Raw genomic sequence first — 17,572 nt, forward strand, 5'->3', positions numbered from 1 at the left:
ACGAAAATACAAAATTAAAACACACAAACAACAAGGGACTGGTAACAACATAAATTAACAACCTGAAGAAACCCTTATGCTCTACTAAGTAGTTTGGCAAGTTAGAAGGCAACACCTTTGATGGATTGTAACAGTGAGCAATAATGCCATTGAGGGTCGTTCTGGAAAAATGCCTGGCACCTAATTTTATACTGTTAATGGTACTGTGGAGTAGTTGAACAGTTGGTGGACTGAATGGTTTGGTGAATAGATAAGTTGACCTGTGAGTGACAGAGAAGCTTACCTCAAAGACACAGGAAATGGCATCTTGGCTCCTCTCTTCACCTTGAGTCAGGGTGGAACCCCTAACTCATGAGTAATGGTGATGAACATGTTTCTTCCCATGTTATTAAAAATGTTCAGTATCCACTACTTGCTAAGCAATTAAGTGCCATCTACATAGACATATAGTTCTCCTGTTCTCTGGCTAACACAAGAGCTTCCATGGAGAAGTATGCTGCTTCCTGCCTTGCCCATTAAGTGAAAAAATTCTAAGGAATTTCCAGTAGTAAGTATTCTTTGCTGCTGGAGCAGATCACATTGACAAGACCCATCCACCCACCATCTGGCTAAACTTTGGGAAGAGCATACTGAACTGCCTACCCCAATGGGCAAAGTTTCTGCCAAATTTTCATAAGCTCAAATATGGATGAAATCAAACTCTGGAGACTGTTGTGCCTCTCACCTCATACTCTTTCCTCATGGCTGGAGAAGACTTTTGGGTCTACTTCTCATCCTCAGCCAACCTGTCCTCGGAGGACAGGTTGAGAACCTGGCTCCTTCAGTTGTGGAGATGGTGGTGGAACAGTTCTAGGGAATGAGGCAAGGGAATATGTATCGAAAAAGCAAGATATAGAGAGTAAAATAGACATTTGCAATGAAGTGAATGTGAGAGACTTAGGAACGGAGCCAGAAAATGGGGCCAAAGGACTGTCTATTGGGGAAGTCCAATTAAAAGCAGAATTGATGTGATTAAATTATTAAGGAGTTGGCAATGAAAAGATATGCAGAAAAGGCAAGTGTGTGGCTTAGTAACTATATTCTCTTCTTCAGAACTTCATAGTTTGCCCTTCAAAACAAATAGGAGGAGAGAAATGCTGTTACAAATTACACGTGTGTTTCAATTAAAGTAACATCTTAGCCTTTGAAATTGTTAAAAGATTACAGGTTAGTGTACTTACCAGTTCTTTTCAGCTCAAAAATTAGGTGGTCATTTAAAAAAACAAAAAGGTATCATCACTTTTCATCAATGACCCCGGCAACTTTCAGGCAGAATCCCTGTCAGCACTTACAAAATGCCACTGGTGGTGGGCACCGGTGAGACGGAGCTGTCTCCAGCACAGGGACAGTTTAATGGCACATTCCATGGTAGCTGGGCTTACATAAAGGGGCCCAATTACTCATTTTTTCTAGGAAAAGCTGCAAAACCACTGAGGAAGTAGAAGGAACACGGATTGGAAAGACAACAGAGAGAAAGGGCATAGTTGAGAAGCATGTCTCTAAGTAATTAGAGTAAATGATGTTTCCAGTGAAATTATATGCAAAAACATATTCTAGTTCATTCTTTCCTCCCTCCTTCTGTCCATCTGTTAATTCAGGGCAACTCTGTGCCAGGCACTTTTTAGGCACTGGGGATATAGCAATGAACAAAATAGTCAAAACTCCCTGCCCTCATGGAAATTATATTCTAGTGGGGAGATAGACAATAAATTAACTAGTATGACAGAGAGTGGTAAGTACTGTAGAGAAAGATAAAACAGTGAGAGGGAGGCAGAAGTGTTGAGAGGTTGCATTTCTAGGGGAGGTGATCAGGAAATACCTCACTGAGAAGGTAGCATCTGAATAAAGACTTGAAGGCAGTAAGGAAATGAGCCATATAGATATTTGAGGAAAGAGCATTCCAGGCAGAGGGAACAGCCAATGGAAAGGCCTTGAAGCAGGAAGATGGCTGACATAGGAACAGAAAAGAGGCTAATGTGACTGGGGAGGAGTGAAAAACAGGGACAGTGGTAGGAGATGAGGTCCAAGGTTAATCAAGGAGTAGATCATAAAAATCATTATAAGAATCTGGACTTTTACTAGAAGGGAGCCAAGAAGCCTCAGGTGGTTTCAAGCTGAGAAAAGATACGACCCACCCAGCATTTTTATTTATGTAAAATTTAACAGGATCCCCCTGGCCATCATGTGCAAAATGAAATGAAGGTGAGTAAGGGTGAAGCAGGGAGCCAGGTGGGAAGCTACTGCCTCAAGAGACGGTGTTCAGCCTTGTCTTGGTAACATGATGTAATGCAGTCAGGCTCTACAATGGCAGCATTTGCTGACATATAACATATGAGATGTGAAAGAGAGAGAAGTCAGGGAGATCCCAAGGTGGTTGTCCTCAAAGTAGTAGGAGTAGAGTCCTCATTTACTGATACAGGGAAGATGGGGAGAGAAAAGATGTCAGGGCAGGAATATCATGAAAACCATTGTAGACCTTTAAGTTTGAAATGTCTATTAGACTTCCAAGTGGAGATGTTGAGTGAACAACTGGGATAAATCTAAGTCTGGGGAAAAGGTCTGGGACAGAATTATAATTTGCAGAGTCAGCATTAGCCTAGCTGCCATACTAGGGTGTAGTATAGACAGAAGTGAGACACATTCCAAGAACCTGGGCCCCAGTGATGTTTGGAGACAGGGGTGATGAGGAATAACCAGCAAGGGAGACTTAGACAGGCACTGCCAGACAGACAGAAGGAAAAGTGAAGGAGGGTCTGTGCTGCTCAGAGGTCAAGCAAAGTGAGCGCCAAAAGCAAATCATTGGGCTTAGCAATGTGGAGGTCACCGGGGCCTCAGCAAGAGCAAGTGGGTGAAATGGTTAGGGTCAAAGCTTGAGGGCAAATCAGAGTCTTCTTTCATGAATCTCTTGAGTTTAGCTACTTCACAGAATGGTATCAAGCATTGTTTGAAGACCCTCTGTTGTTGGCATGACCTAGCTGTCAGCCATCTAAGTGTTTCCAGAAAGAGGAGAGGAGGAGACTCATGTAATCCAGCCTGCATGTGACCCTAAGAGGTTAGTGTCTAAAGGCCAACCTTGCATTATATCCCCATCTATAGTCATTTCAGTACTAGGCATTGCCTCTGCCACTGGTTACAGACAGCCTTAGGAGAAGGAGAAAATTACACTCATGAAGTGTTTCTGGGCCCAAAAGAGGTGAAGCAAGCAGGGGGTAGGCTTGTGCACTGTTGCTTCTGTGTCACTTCCAAAGTAGGCAGCCACATGTGTCTTGGCCTTCAAGCCCTGCTCCTCTTGGGTAAAGACCAGGGTAATGCAGAGGCCTTCCCTCTCCCTCCGAGCAGCAATGAACATCCCTTTTGAAGGCACCACTTAGAAAACTATCACTGCTGCACAGAGCCCACTGGTAGAGATGTGCTGCTCCAAGAGACAGGGCCCTTTTCCAGCTTCAATATTGAATCTAATAGAAGGCCAGTCGTTAGAGAGAAGCCATAGAGAAAGAGATAAAGTCAGAAATTTCTTCTTTCTTTTTCCTCCTCAAGATCAAAAAATGCATTTATTAAATATCTACCCATTTGGGAATCTCTGTCTCATATCATTAAGACATTTTAAATGCAGTCCCAGCCCTCTAAAGCTTGCAGTCTGACAGACATTTATGTGGATGAGCATATAAAAGACAGACAGACGGTGGAAGTGAAACATTGAATTTCCACATAGATAAGCAGGATTAAATATTTACACCAGTGGTATTCAGTTATGTGACTCGGGAGCCACTTTTCCAATCATCATTACCCGACAGAGCCGCGTGACTGCTACATGCCCTGCAGAGTCTGGGATAGTGTATTATTGAAATACAGAAATCTGAGGACTTATGAGAGCAGCAGGTTGCCCACAAAAAGGCCCCATGTGGCTCAAGAGCAATAATCTGAAAATCACTGATTTACATTGTACACATGTCAAGGGCATGTGCATCATTATTTCAACCTTTTTTTTTTTTTTTACAATTTAATCCATATAGTCAGTATTTACCGTGGACTTAGCTCATGGTCCGGGGTTACCACACGTCTAGATTTTTGTGACAGAATCCCACCAACCATCTGGCTCAGATTGCATGAGATGAAACATTAACAACTGTTTTTCCCTTGACTCCATTATTTTGTACCCTTTAATTACCATGTGTGAGAGGGCCATCCTGACCCCATGCTGCTCAGTGACAGCGGACTGTGCAGACCCCAGATAACTCTTGCTCCCCCACCCCCGTTAATTCCCAGCTGGTCCAAACAAGGGCCCTAAAACTTTAGTGTTGGAATGTGGCCTGAGATAAGGTGAAGAAACGAGTCCAAGATAGGAACAGCTCACTTGAGCTGATTATTGGAGACAGCAGGACTCAGAGCCGGGTCCCCTGATTCACCATTCAGGACTCTCCACCACACCATGATGCTCCTCACAGAAGCCTTGTCAGATAGTTCTCCCCAATTGTCCCTCACTCCTCCCATGGCACTTGGGATGTGTCCCCCTCTTCGCATGCTTGCTAGGCTACACTGTGAGGTCCTCAGGCAGCTGCTCTTAATTCACCCTGTGTCCCTACTCCTTGACAAATCCCTGGGCTTGGAAATATTACTGCACATATAATGCAAGTGATTTACAAGAGTTTGTGAGTGCCTGTCCATAAGCAAGTTTTGGCAAAGGATCTTCCACCTTGCCCTGGGCTGTTAGGACACAGAAGCCCTGACCATCACAGCTACTTCGTTCTGTCTGTTCAGAAGTGACTTTCTTGTGGCATCATTAATGACTGTCTTTTGGAGTACTTTCATATATACATCTGTTGTCCACTAGCTCTGAATCATTCTCCACTCTTGCAAAGTGTCATTTGAAGCCAGGCAAATGGGCATGGAACCCACATAAGCAAGGACAGTGGCAAGGTAGAAGGATTGCAGTGTCATGGAAAGGTGTGGGGAGCTCTTGAGAAATGAGAGAGAGCTGTGCCCTGAAGATGCCAGTGTCTAGTGGGAGTTGCTATACACCAGGGCTCTGCAGTGACACTATTTCGTGGATTCTCTGGCTCCAGTGGTAGCATTGTGTGTGGTACCTCCCTTAGGGGGGTCATGTCATAACAAAGACCCAGACGGGGGTTTCCATAGGTAGCCATCTGCCTTTGGAGCACAATCTGGCTGCTGTGCTATCTGGCCCTGCAAGTTTATAGATGCCATTGTCCCAGCCCCGGGAACAGTGGAAGAGCTACATGAGGGGTGGTATTGAACATAAGTGAGAAGTTGAACATAGCAATTCCAGTGAGCTGCCATATACTTCTTACAGCAAAACCAGTTTGGGGTAAAGCTTGTTAACCTTGCACCATGACAGTCTTCTCAGTGAATGATGGCTATATGCTTCTGGAGGAATGGAGAAGTAAAAGCCCCATAGAATTTGACAGACTTTGATGGCCTGCCCGTGACCAGCCTTAGGTCAGTGTAAAGGTGCCTGACTGGTGTGTGAAGTTATAGGTTAATAACTGCTCCTGCTCTGGAAGCACGTACGCACCCCTTCCCTACCCCTTACCCCCACCCACTCAGGGAGACTCCCAGTTCACACACCCTTTCAAGACAGAAGGAAGCTTCCTGCATCCTTGCAGGGCCCAGGGCTCTGTGGTGATGACATATGAAGGAGAAAAAGGCAAGCTGGGGGAGCACAAGAGCACACACAGGGTTATATCTTTAGGGGCGCTTGTGCCAAAAATCAGTTACACCCAACAAGAAGACAAATGGTTACATTTACAGTGAGGAAAATAGTCAACACCAGCTGAGAAATGTACCAGAAGAGGGCTTCTTACACCTTTTTAGATCTAGCACCCATGGCAGCAAGCACTCAGATACTTGCCAGGCAATGCTGCAGTTTCCTGGAGACACAAGATTACCCACTGAACCACCAGATCACTCCTGCTGCTCTTGCCATGTGAAGGGATAAGTGGGAGCTGTCTTCCTGGGATCACTGGCCAACTGTGCACTCAGCAGGGGCAGAGCAAAGAGGCTGTTAGATCTTGAAGGACTGAGAAAGGCCAGGAGTCCTCGGTGGGGCCCCAGAGCCTGGAAGGTCCATTCCTTCTCCAGTGCCTGGGAGAGAGCATCCTCTGCCTTCCAACCAGAGTTCCAGCCCAAACCAGCATCTTCCAAGCCTTCTTCTGTCTCTAGCAACTTCACTACCCTCCTGACTACAGGCCACTGGGCCAGAGGGCTTCTTTTTCCCCCCTCTTTCTCCCCACTCCTCCTCTTCTGTGATCCTTCCTCCATTCAGTCAACTGTCAGGTCTTATCAGTTCCTCCTGCCCCATGGAGAGTCCCCTCACCCCGTCCTTCTCTTTCTCTCCACCTCTCTTCCCCCTGGTAGTAACCATATGGTTGCCCTGCCCACCAGCCCCACTTCCATACACCCTGCATGATGTGGCCAAATTCATATGTCTAGAGCTGACATGTCAGTGTCCTGCTAGAAAGCTTTAAATGTCTCTGCACAACTGTAAAATAAAACCTGAACATCTTCTCTCAGTATTGCCAGCACCTCTGATCTCCCAGCCAATAGCTTGAGCATATCACTCTCTATTCACCCTCAGAAAAACTAGACTACTCTTTTTTTTTCCAAACAGGTCTGCTACTTTCTTGCTTCTGGACTTTGATGCATCTCTCCCTAAAATACCCTTTCCCTCCTCACCTCACTCACCTGCTCCAACCCTGCCTACCAGCTCAGTACCAGGAGCATGTCTTCAGTCCTCCCAGACTTTCCCTCTCAGGACAAGCACTGTCAGACACTCTCGACCTCTCCCCTGCTTCACCAGTGTGAGTAGAGATGGCCCAGCCCTCTTGTCATACAGAAAGCTCTTGGGAGGCAGAAAATATGCTTTACTAACTTCTTATTCATTCTCCCACTCAGCATCCAGTACAGTGATTTATAATTAATAGACTACCCCCATCCAAAAAAGATGGAACCAAATTGAGTTGAATCCAAGTCTTTGGATCAAGAATATTAAAGTTTTATATATCTACATTGCTACCTACTTGGCCAAATACCCTTTGTCTAGTCTTAGCCATACTCAGAGTAGGCCTCAGAGAATGTATCAGCATTGGAAGTCTGGGTAGAAATGATTTAGGGGTTAAGAAAGTGGGCCTAGATGAACAGCTGGAAAGAGGTAGAATTATAGACCCACTGAAAGAAAAAGCTTGATGGTCAATGGATCAAGGGGGTAAGATCCTCCACTCCCACATTCTCTCCCTGAGGGGGAGTCATTGTGCTGAGGGGGCGCACAGCTTGTGCTTTTCGGATTATGAGATTGGATACTGGACACATATCAGCCCTCTATGGGCTCTCCTTGTTGAGGCAGAACAGAGCTAAGGGCATGACAGGGGACATGTCTTTTCCTTGCATGCAAGGGGGAAAAGACATAGATTATCTCATTTAATCTTCCCCAAGATCATCTTATGTAGATATTCATGTCCCATTTTATAGATGGAAAAACTGAGGCTCTGAGAAGTTCACTTGTTCATGTCCTATAGCTTGCACATTGCACCTAACCTCAGGTAGGTAGGCCTTGAGTCCAGTTCTGCTGACCCTGTACTATATACCTTTATACTCATATATTCCTTATACTATGATCTCTCCCCTCAGTATTGTGGTGACTGTCCTCCTCCTCCAGCCAGAAGGGTACTAGAAGAGGGCTTCTCTAACCCCCCAGAGGCCAGAGTAACCTTTTCATCTCCTTCCTTACAGCATTTATTACCTTCAGTCTAATGGGCAAAGCAAGATAGAGGAAAGGGGGAGAGGGGAGGACAGCAGAGGGGAGAAAGTGGCAGGGAAAACTGATCTTAAATGTTAACATAAAGGGGCATGAGTTTGATCTTTAAAGAAAGAGAGAAAGGATGAGCTTTATGATTATAAGAACTACCCTATGACCCAGCAATAGCACTGCTAGGAATTTATCCAAGGGATACAGGAGTACTGATGCATAGGGGCACTTGTACCCCAATGTTTATAGCAGCACTCTCAACAATAGCCAAATTATGGAAAGAGCCTAAATGTCCATCAACTGATGAATGGATAAAGAAATTGTGGTTTATATACACAATGGAATACTACGTGGCAATGAGAAAAAATGAAATATGGCCTTTTGTAACAACGTGGATGGAACTGGAGAGTGTGATGCTAAGTGAAATAAGCCATACAGAGAAAGACAGATACCATATGGTTTCACTCTTATGTGGATCCTGAGAAACGTAACAGAAACCCATGGGGGAAGGGAAGGGGAAAAAAAAAAAAAAAAGAGGTTAGAGTGGGAGAGAGCCAAAGCATAAGAGACTGTTAAAAACTGAGAACAAACTGAGGGTTGATGGGGGGTGGGAGGGAGGGCAGGGTGGGTGATGGGTATTGAGGAGGGCACCTTTTGGGATGAGCACTGGGTGTTGTATGGAAACCAATTTGACAGTAAATTTCATATATTAAAAAATAAATAAATTAAAAAAATTAAAAAAAAAAGCAATCTATTAGAAATGTAAAAAAAAAAAAAAAAAAAAAAAGGAAGTGATGGCATTATCTTGTTCAAGAGAAAAAAAAAAAAAGTTAACTGAGATCAAAAACTGTCCACTTGGGAGTGCCCGGGCAGTTCAGTTGGTTGAGTGTCTGACTCTTGATTTTGGCTCAGGTCATGATCCCAGAGTTGTGGGATCTAGCCCCGTGTCAGGCTTCTCTCTGAGCATGGAGCCTGCTTAAGATTCTCTCTCTCTCTCTCTCTCTCTCTCTCTCTCTCTCTCTCTCTCTCTCTCTCTCTCTCTCCCCCTCTGCTCCTCCACAGCTCATGCATGTGCTCTCTCTCTCTCTCTCTGTCTCTGAAATATTTTTAAAAAACTATCCATTTGGGGTGGTGCCTGGCTGACTGAGTCAGTAGGACATGTGACTCTTGATCTCAGAGTCATGAGTTCAAGCCCCATGTTGGGCATGGAGCCTACTTAAAATAAAATAAAATAAAATATGTTTAATCTTTAAAAAAAAAAGTCCATTTGGAATAGTTTAAGAGATAATCTTGCTTGAAAGAAAACATGAATATGACCTGTCAGAATTTCTTTCAGTTCAGGGCCCTTTGGGACTTGATTAAAGGATAGTGTTGTCAACCAGAATGCTCCAGGAACGGGGTATTCTAGCTCACTGACCATCCAGTCTCCTGCCTTGGCAAGTCCACTGTGAGGTACATGATACAGTTTGTCTCTGACAATGCAGGATTATGCAGTGCAATGGGGTCATCGCTTTCAAACCTCTGATAATCCTAGCAGCCTCAGCATTATAGAGGCCCAGAGGAAGAATCCTGGCCAGGGACAGCCTCACAGCGAGGAGTTCATATGTGGTGTTTTTGGAAAAGTCTTGTCACCTGCCTGAAACCACAAAACCCTTTGAACAATGGATCTGCCCATTCAGCCTCGCCCAGGGTAGGCGCCCAGTAAAGTGCCGATTTTAATTTGGTGCTTTGCAAACAGATCGACACACCTGGGAGCTGGAAGTAGCTCAGCAAATGGATCTAAGGGGAGATGAGGCATCCTAAATTTCCTTTGATCCACTTCTTCTGATAACCAGTGTTCAGCCCCCAAGCAGAGCCACCCACAGTACAGTTGCCCTTGGCTCCTAACACCTATCCCTCCCTTCCTTCCACATAAACACTGACCGATAAAAGCCCCATGTCACATCAAGATATATTATCTGTCACAAGGCTGTTAGTGAAGGAGAAGGAGTGACAGTTCCTGCCTCTATCATGTGTGCTGATGTGGAAAATTATCATCTGGTAATGGAAGGAGATTAACCACGTACTATATTTCCATCATCAGGGTGTGTGGTAGGGGAGGCCAGCAGAAGGGGCACAGAAACTGTGATCACTGGCCTTATGGTAATGAACAGTTTTGGGAAGACCTCATGGAGTCACACATGCTCATTTGAGAGAGACATTTGTGCGTTCATTCAACACATGTTTAACTACCAACTGTCCACTCAGAATACCAAGATAAATAAACACAGTCCATGTCCTAAGGGGACTTACAGCTTAGTTAAGGAGATAGATGCACACACAGGTTACAGCAGTGAGCTGAAGGTATGAAAAAGGTACTGGAGAAATACAGGAGAGAGGAAGTAGCATTTGGAAGAGGGTGGACAGGCTGCCTACCCAGGGAATGATTCTGGAGGGGTGCCATGTCAGTCAGGGTGGGCTAACTGTTGTCATAAGCAAATCGAGTCTCAGTCACTTGACACAGTGAAGGTTACTTCTTGCTCCACAGTTTAGTGCGGGTTTGATATTGGTAGGAGGGGACATTCACCTCCACACAGTCTTTGAGGACCAGGCTTCTTCCTGCTGGCAGCTATACCACCCCCTGGGCCTCTACGGATCCCCTGCATGTGACCAGAAGAAGAAGGAAGGGACAGGAAGTATAGAGGGGCATTCGGGAAGCTTTGAAGACCAGGCCTAAAAGTGTGGGCATGGCTGCCATCCCCATCTCATCGGCCAAAATAGTTACCAGCTCCAGCTAGCTTCCAAGGGGCTGGGAAACATAGTCTAGCTAAGTTCCCAGGGGGGAAAGAACAACTAGAGTTGTGTGGACACGTGGCAGGAACTATGCTACAGACCAGAATCAGTTCACAAGGCAAAAAAGATGAGAATGGACATTGTAAGCTGAGGGAGCCACATATATCAAGTATAGAGGCAAGTAATAGGAGGATGAAAACGAGGAAGAGGAGAAAGGAAAGGACCTGACTCTGGGGTGCAGGGGGAGAAACCAAAGACAAGCCAAGAAAGAAGACAGCCCTGGTCCCAGAGGGCTTCAGACATGGACTTTATCCTGGGGATAAGGAGGGGCCACTGAAGAGACTTAAGCAGAGTTCACTGTTAAAAGGTCACCATGCTCTTAATGGGAACAAGTGGTTGGAGGGATGGAGAAGCTGCAAGCAGGGAGGTCGGTCATTTCAAGGGCTGATATAGCCAAAATGAGGTTGATGGAAGGGGAATGGAGTGCAAAGATGACTTTCCACCCATCTCCTGCATCCACCAGGACAGTCCTGGGGAATGACAGACCAAAATGTCTTTGGGATAAATACCCAGTAATTTACCAGACCCAGGGATGGTGGAAGGGTTGCAGCAGTGACCTGTCCCCCTGAAGGACTCCCCGTGGGAGCTAGTTTGTCATGTCTGGGAGCCCTGTCAACACTTGGCCCCTGCTGTTCAAGGCTTGTTTCTATCCACGACCATAAACACACCAACAAGCAGTCCCTTTACCCTGAAAGGTTCCATGTTTAGAATTCAAGTGACTCTACCTCATTTAATCCCTGCCCTTGTGATTAAGTAACTTATGAAAAAAAAAAAAAAGTTCAGTAGCAATCCCAAACATAGGGCTTTGATGGCTCCATCCTTCAGGATTACTTCATCAAATGGAAATGCACATGCCTCTGGTGATAACTACAGTGTTTCCAAAAGAGATTTATGCTCCCATATAATAGGAAATATTTTCCTCTTAACTATAGTACCTGCTGTAAGTGCTGGACTATTAATCATTATGATCACTGTGCATTTAAGTCTTGTGGTTAGTAGGACAGGACTGGAGCCTGGTCAGGAACAACAAAATCACCCTAAAGGACTAGCTCAATAGAAGAGTGGTCCCTTGGGAAGATGAATGGAACTCTTAAAATCAGAAGGCAAAATGTCAGTAGTCGGTTGGGCTGAAGGCAAGGAGAAGAGGGAAAGCTGGAACAGGGAGGGTTGGTCCAGTTAAGCGTTATTCCTGCCTCCCTCTGGGCTACTGTAACCAGTTACCATAGACTGCATGGCTCAAACAAGATTGATTTCTCATACTTCTGGAGGCTGCAAGTCCAAGATCAGAGTGCCAGTGTGGTCAAGTTCTTAGGCAGGGTCCTTTTCCTGTTTATAGAGGGCTGCTTTTTTTCTGTGTCCTTACATGGTAAAAAGAGCACAAGCCTTCTCCCTGACCTCTTCTTCTAAGGCTGCTGATCCCAATCCTAAAGGCTCTATACTAATGACCTATGACTTCCCAAAGGTCCCATCTCCAAATACCATCACATTGGTATGTGTTGGGTTTCAACATACGAATTTGGGGTGACACAAACACTCCATTGCAGTGACTTTTCTGTGTGTCCCTGTACTAGGCTCTGGATTCCTTCTTTAGCCAAGTGGATGGCGCCAGCACAATCAGAAAATCACAGAATCCTAAAGTCCTGGGGCACAAAGTGGTCTTCAGGTCACTGAGTCTATCTCCCAGCATCTGGGCAGAGCCACACAGTGTCCAGTCATGCCTTACCAGATGCTAAGAGAAGCATCTGGGTGATTTCTGTAGGACCCTATCTCCTATAAGACTGGTATGTTTCCTGAAGACAGCAAAGGGCGGATTTCCTCCCCACTCACGGTGCTTACAAACTTACTTTTTCTCAGATATGCATGTAGGTTTTAACACTCTCAGGGCAGATCATACAACGTTCTCAAGGACAACATAGTGGGAACTGGGCACAGTCCTCCCAGAACAGAATAATCACTGTTGTTCATTTCTGAACACCTGACTTCAGGCCTACCCTTAGACTTCAATGAAAAGGCCATAAACTTTCCTCCCCCTGCCCCCAGTTTGGATCCACCAGGAGGACCCAGACTATCATGACATTCAGTGTCACCCATCTCAAAGTGGAGGATGAGCAAGAAAAATGTTTGCAATTAAGACTCTATTCACAAAATACAGTCCATGAATGAATGGTCTCCTGCAGAGGTCATCGAGGAAGACCAGGGTGAAAGAGTCAAATGTCCTATTCCAGATGAGATCTCCAGATAGCCTAGGAGAAAAAAAGGAAGACAAAGATTTAGCCATGCAGATTCATACTAATATATACTCTTTTCAATAAAGACTTAATTCATATTAGTTCATCAGACTGACAAAAATTACTCCCAGCAAAGATCTTCAGGGACGATTCACTAGGTAGAGCTTTGATGGAAGAAGTTTAAGGTTTGTCCTTTCCAAAAATGTATATTCAAATTTTGATAAGGTCCTTGGTGTTGGTTTATTTTTATTTGTTTACAAAAAAAGTATGAATATTAAGATACTTTTTAAACATCTGGACTAAAAAGCCTTTGATGCTCCCTAAATGATGTTCTAAAAACAATTTGCCAAGCATAAAGCTGGTTTTGACTAACATACCCTAAATCTCATACACAGGACTTCACAGTGCCTCATATGCAGGAACACAAGCATTCCAAGATTAGAGGTCAAGAGAAAATATAAACACAGGCCCAAAGCTGTTAAGGAATTATTACAACTGCCCTGGAACTTGTCTGTGCTGTGTTTGGGTGTGATATAATAGATTTGTTCTCAACAACTTACTGACGAGGTGGAAAGCCTTAATTATATGCTTGACAGGCTGGCTTTAAGGGGAAAAGCCTTTGTTTACCTTCCCAATTCCAAGCTTCAAATCAACCTGTCCAACCACTATATCTCATTTCAATGACTCATGAGATATGATAATGGTATCCAGTATCAGGCCAGTTACTATGCTAACAAAATTCTCTGAAATTGCAATACGTACATATAAACACAGACATATATACAAACTTGCACACATACACACCTTACACATGGACAAGAAAAAATTGAGGACCCCTTCTAGTCAGAAATATTCAGAGTTGGAGTCTCGTTGTATGTATTATTACTTGCTTCAGTAAGCTGAGTTCAGCTATGATGAGAAGTTTGGCACCACATTTGCTGTGCCCAGCACAGGCAGAGGAAAAGATCCCTGCTATCACCTGAGGGGAGAGCCTCTTCTTGGTGTGAAAAGTAATGCCAATGGTAGAGGGCCCTAGCCCCCTTGACCTACAGCCCATTCTGCCATTCAGCAGTGACCGTGAAGTTGCAGTGGTCGGTTGCTGACAATCGGGCAAAACACCCTAGGTTTTCCTCAGGAAGATCCCAAGCTTTAGTAAAAATTGTAGAGCTGCTTTTTAAGCCTCTCAGATGGTATACATTTTCATTATAATTTCCATAATCACATTAATCCACTTGATGAGATGAGTTGAGAGTGCAGCAATGTGAGATGAATGGCCCTCAACCTTTCTCTCCTAACAGGATGCCAGAGTTTTAGGTGGGAGTAGTCTGTGTGATGTAGTGGTGCTGATTAGGAGCCTGAGAGAAACAGGCCACTGGCTTCCAGGTCCCACTCAGTTACCAACTGGCAATTAGTCCTTCTCAGTCTTCTCATTGGTAAAATGAGGGGTTGGGCCAGACAGCAAAGTCCTCCCCCACCACCCTGCCATGTCTTTTGTTTCTGTACTTCTAAGTTGACATATGTTAGCTTTAGTCCTAGGAGTCTGAACCAAACCTGGATCTCTCCAGTCCATCAAACCCCAGAAGGATTTAATTGATTCTAGAATACTGCAGTTCCCAGACCCCCAGAATTTGTACTGGGTCTCCTGCAGGATTCCCTGAACTCTGGAAGCAGCCTGTTGTTCCAGAGACCCTCCTGGCACCTATATGCACTCTGATCTCCCTGCCTTGAAATCCCAGCTCCACCATCTGCCTTTGGAACTGCATCAGCTCCGTTTCTACCTGCCCTCCCCTCACTGCACCCTCCACCTCTCCTCACTCCCAGAACACCTACTCCAGGCCTGCACCATATATTGTGTCTATTTATTTATCCATCTTATACAGTCTACTGGGGCACATACCTTATGAGGGTGGGAATTTTGTATTTTCAGCATTAGCACAGAGCCTGGCAGATAGGCAATGAGTAGCAGTTGGAAAAGGGATGAGAGATGGGGTTCAGAGGGGGAGAGGGAGAAAAGTGTGGTCTTGGCCTGAAAGTCTGAAACTCTGCCATTGGGAACAGATGACTGGGGCCTGCCTTGTCACTGTGTCAGAGCTAAAACCAGGAAGGGCCAGATGTGATCTAGCAGAGGATATATAATGAGTCAGACACACAAATTACTGTTTCGTCTTCCATTTCTGATCTGTCAACATTTCTAACTTCTGCTAGAGGAAAGGCCCTTTCCTTGATGTTTTTCTTCAGGTCCTCACCTCTTCTCCACTTTATTCTTCACATTCATCCAGAGAAGTATCAGAAATATCCTTATTTTCTTTCTCTCTCTGTAAGGCCAGCTAGCTGGCTAAGAATGGCAGTCAGGAAATGGTTAAGAGAGTACCAAGAATAAATGCCTAGCTGCTTCTTTAGGATGGGAAAACTGAATACGTTTAAGGCTTGAAAAGGTCAACTCTCTTCCAAGAGGGCAGAGGTTTGATTTTCATCCATTATGTGGTCTTTGGCATCATGCTCATTTCATTCACTGGATGTGATGGAGATTTATGGAGTAAATGTTATCACAAGCTGAGACTTAATGAGATCTCAACTGTATCTCCTGGATGTAGTGGAAAGCAACCATTTTGGTAATAAATAGAGAACAGCATCTAATTTGTAAATTCCTCTTTCCGTTTCTAAGTTTAATCAGATCAACGAAACTGAAGGGAAATGTTGATGACCCAAAATTATTTTCCATGCCTCAGTCTGGCCAGGAAGCATCACTCCTAACGGAAATGGCATGTTGCTCTGGCAATGGCAGGGGATGACATTTGTCATTAGACTAACCCAATTGTTGCATATTAAAAAATATATTTAGACAAAAATCTATTTAAAACCAAACTGGAACTGAGGCTCCAATATCGCTGTGACTAGTGTCACTGGTTCATAGAAGCAGAAATTCTTTCCAAGTAAGTTACAGAAATATGGAGCAGGGGCCACTCTAAAAAGGCCCAGGACCCATATGATTGCACCCAACTGAGATCCAGAGTAAGGCTAGAAGGACCACCATGGTGCCCAGGTTGTGGTCCAAAATAACCTTTTATGGCAAGGCAGAGAGCAGGTTAGGAGACCAGAACACAATCTCTGGCAAGTTCTTGGTTTCATTTAGGGTTTAAAAAAAGAATCCAAGAAGCACAAAAGGGATGTAAATGCAGCTATCTTCTTTCCAATTGTGCTTAAATAGGTTTTCAGGATTCATGATAGTTAAAGATGTTTACAGATTGTCTTCTCACAAGCTGTTAAGCATTTCCAGGCAGGGACCGTACCATAGGTAAGTTACTGTTAGCACACAGTAGGAACTTCATGAATATTTCATGAAAGGACTGACAACAATGATGAAGACATGGGGGAAGTTGATGGCCCCAAAGGGAGCTCCATTAACTGCAGCCATCCTTAGGGACTGGCCCTGGGAACACATATATCATCACTAAGAAGTGTTCAGACTCCAGATGACCTTTTAGATGCAAAGCAAGTGATCCTGAGGTTCTTCTGTTTAGCCTGAATTTTGCTTTTTCATTCCCCAATAAATATATACAGTTCCCAGGCATATTATCTCTAATCCTCACTTAAACCTCCAAGACTGGTATTATTATCTCCATTTTTTCAGATGAGAAAGATAAGGTTCAGATAATTTGCCCAAGGCCAGACAGCCAATACAAGGCTTAGCCAGGACTCACGCCCAGGTCTGTCTGACTCTAAGGACCAGCCTCTTTCTCTTTTGTCAGGCAGGAAAGAGGTGAGCACAAAGAACAAGGTAACTCCCCACCCCCGCCTCCCCCTGCCAGAAATACCTGGTGATAAGGAAGGGAAGTAGAAGGGAAAGAAGACCCTGAAAAGTAGGAGACTGATTCGTAGTCTCAGCTCTACTATGAATAGCTCTGTAACCTTGAACAAACCCTTCCCCCTCTAGGCCTTAGTTTCCTAGTATGTAAAAGTAATAATCTCTGGTTTTCTATAAACCCTTGAGTGTTCTGATACCTTATAGCCCCCTCTGGCACTGTGTTTTTCTTTGAGTCCTATATTCCAGAAGTTATGGGTGTCTGGGCCAGGCAGAGAATATCCTCCTTTTCACAGACCCTGTCTCTGCCCTTCATGGCTGGGCAGCTACAGTTGGCTACAGGATAGACAATGTCCAAAGTTCTTACTAGAACCTTGGGTGGCCTCCCTCCAGCATCCAGCAGCTATGCTTCTGCTCTGTTCCCAGAGCCAATATCCTGATAACTTTGTCTCTACCTTGAAAGCATTGAATGTTAGGATTTCAGCACTGGAAAGTGTCTCAGAAGCTCATTCCTACTCCCCTGGTGTCTTCATCTATGCATTAAACTCCTGTATAGCATCTATACAATATGGAGTCCATCCCCCCCCCCCCTTTCTTGAATATTCTGTGAGAGGAACTCACCAACCAGGTCACAAGAAACCCCTTCCATTTTTGTGCAACTCCAGTTTTTATAAAATTCTTCCTTCTCCTGAGCTGACAGGAGACAAGTTGCTATTTAACTTCCACACCCTGGTCTGAGGTGTCAGGGGGCACAACAGTGCCCTCCCGATGGCATTGTTAATTACCCTCGCCTGGCTAATTACTCACACTAATTGCTTCTCTGTCTCTGCTTTCCCCCCTGCCTTACATTTCCATTAGGGCTGTGCTGACATCATTGCCCACATCTTCCCACTGGTCCTCCAAGTAACC

The 17,572-nt window shown here is 44.6% G+C and overlaps 1 protein-coding gene across 50 annotated transcripts in view; it reads left to right on the top strand.

The window, feature by feature from the left end:
• Window positions 1-17,572, top strand: part of CACNA1C (calcium voltage-gated channel subunit alpha1 C) — a 752,159-nt gene that overhangs the window by 570,282 nt on the left and 164,305 nt on the right. The gene's annotated exons all lie outside the window — the stretch shown is intronic.

Source organism: Neofelis nebulosa, chromosome 8 (genome assembly GCF_028018385.1).
Source record: "Neofelis nebulosa isolate mNeoNeb1 chromosome 8, mNeoNeb1.pri, whole genome shotgun sequence".
In the NCBI taxonomy this organism is placed as follows: domain Eukaryota; kingdom Metazoa; phylum Chordata; class Mammalia; order Carnivora; family Felidae; genus Neofelis; species Neofelis nebulosa.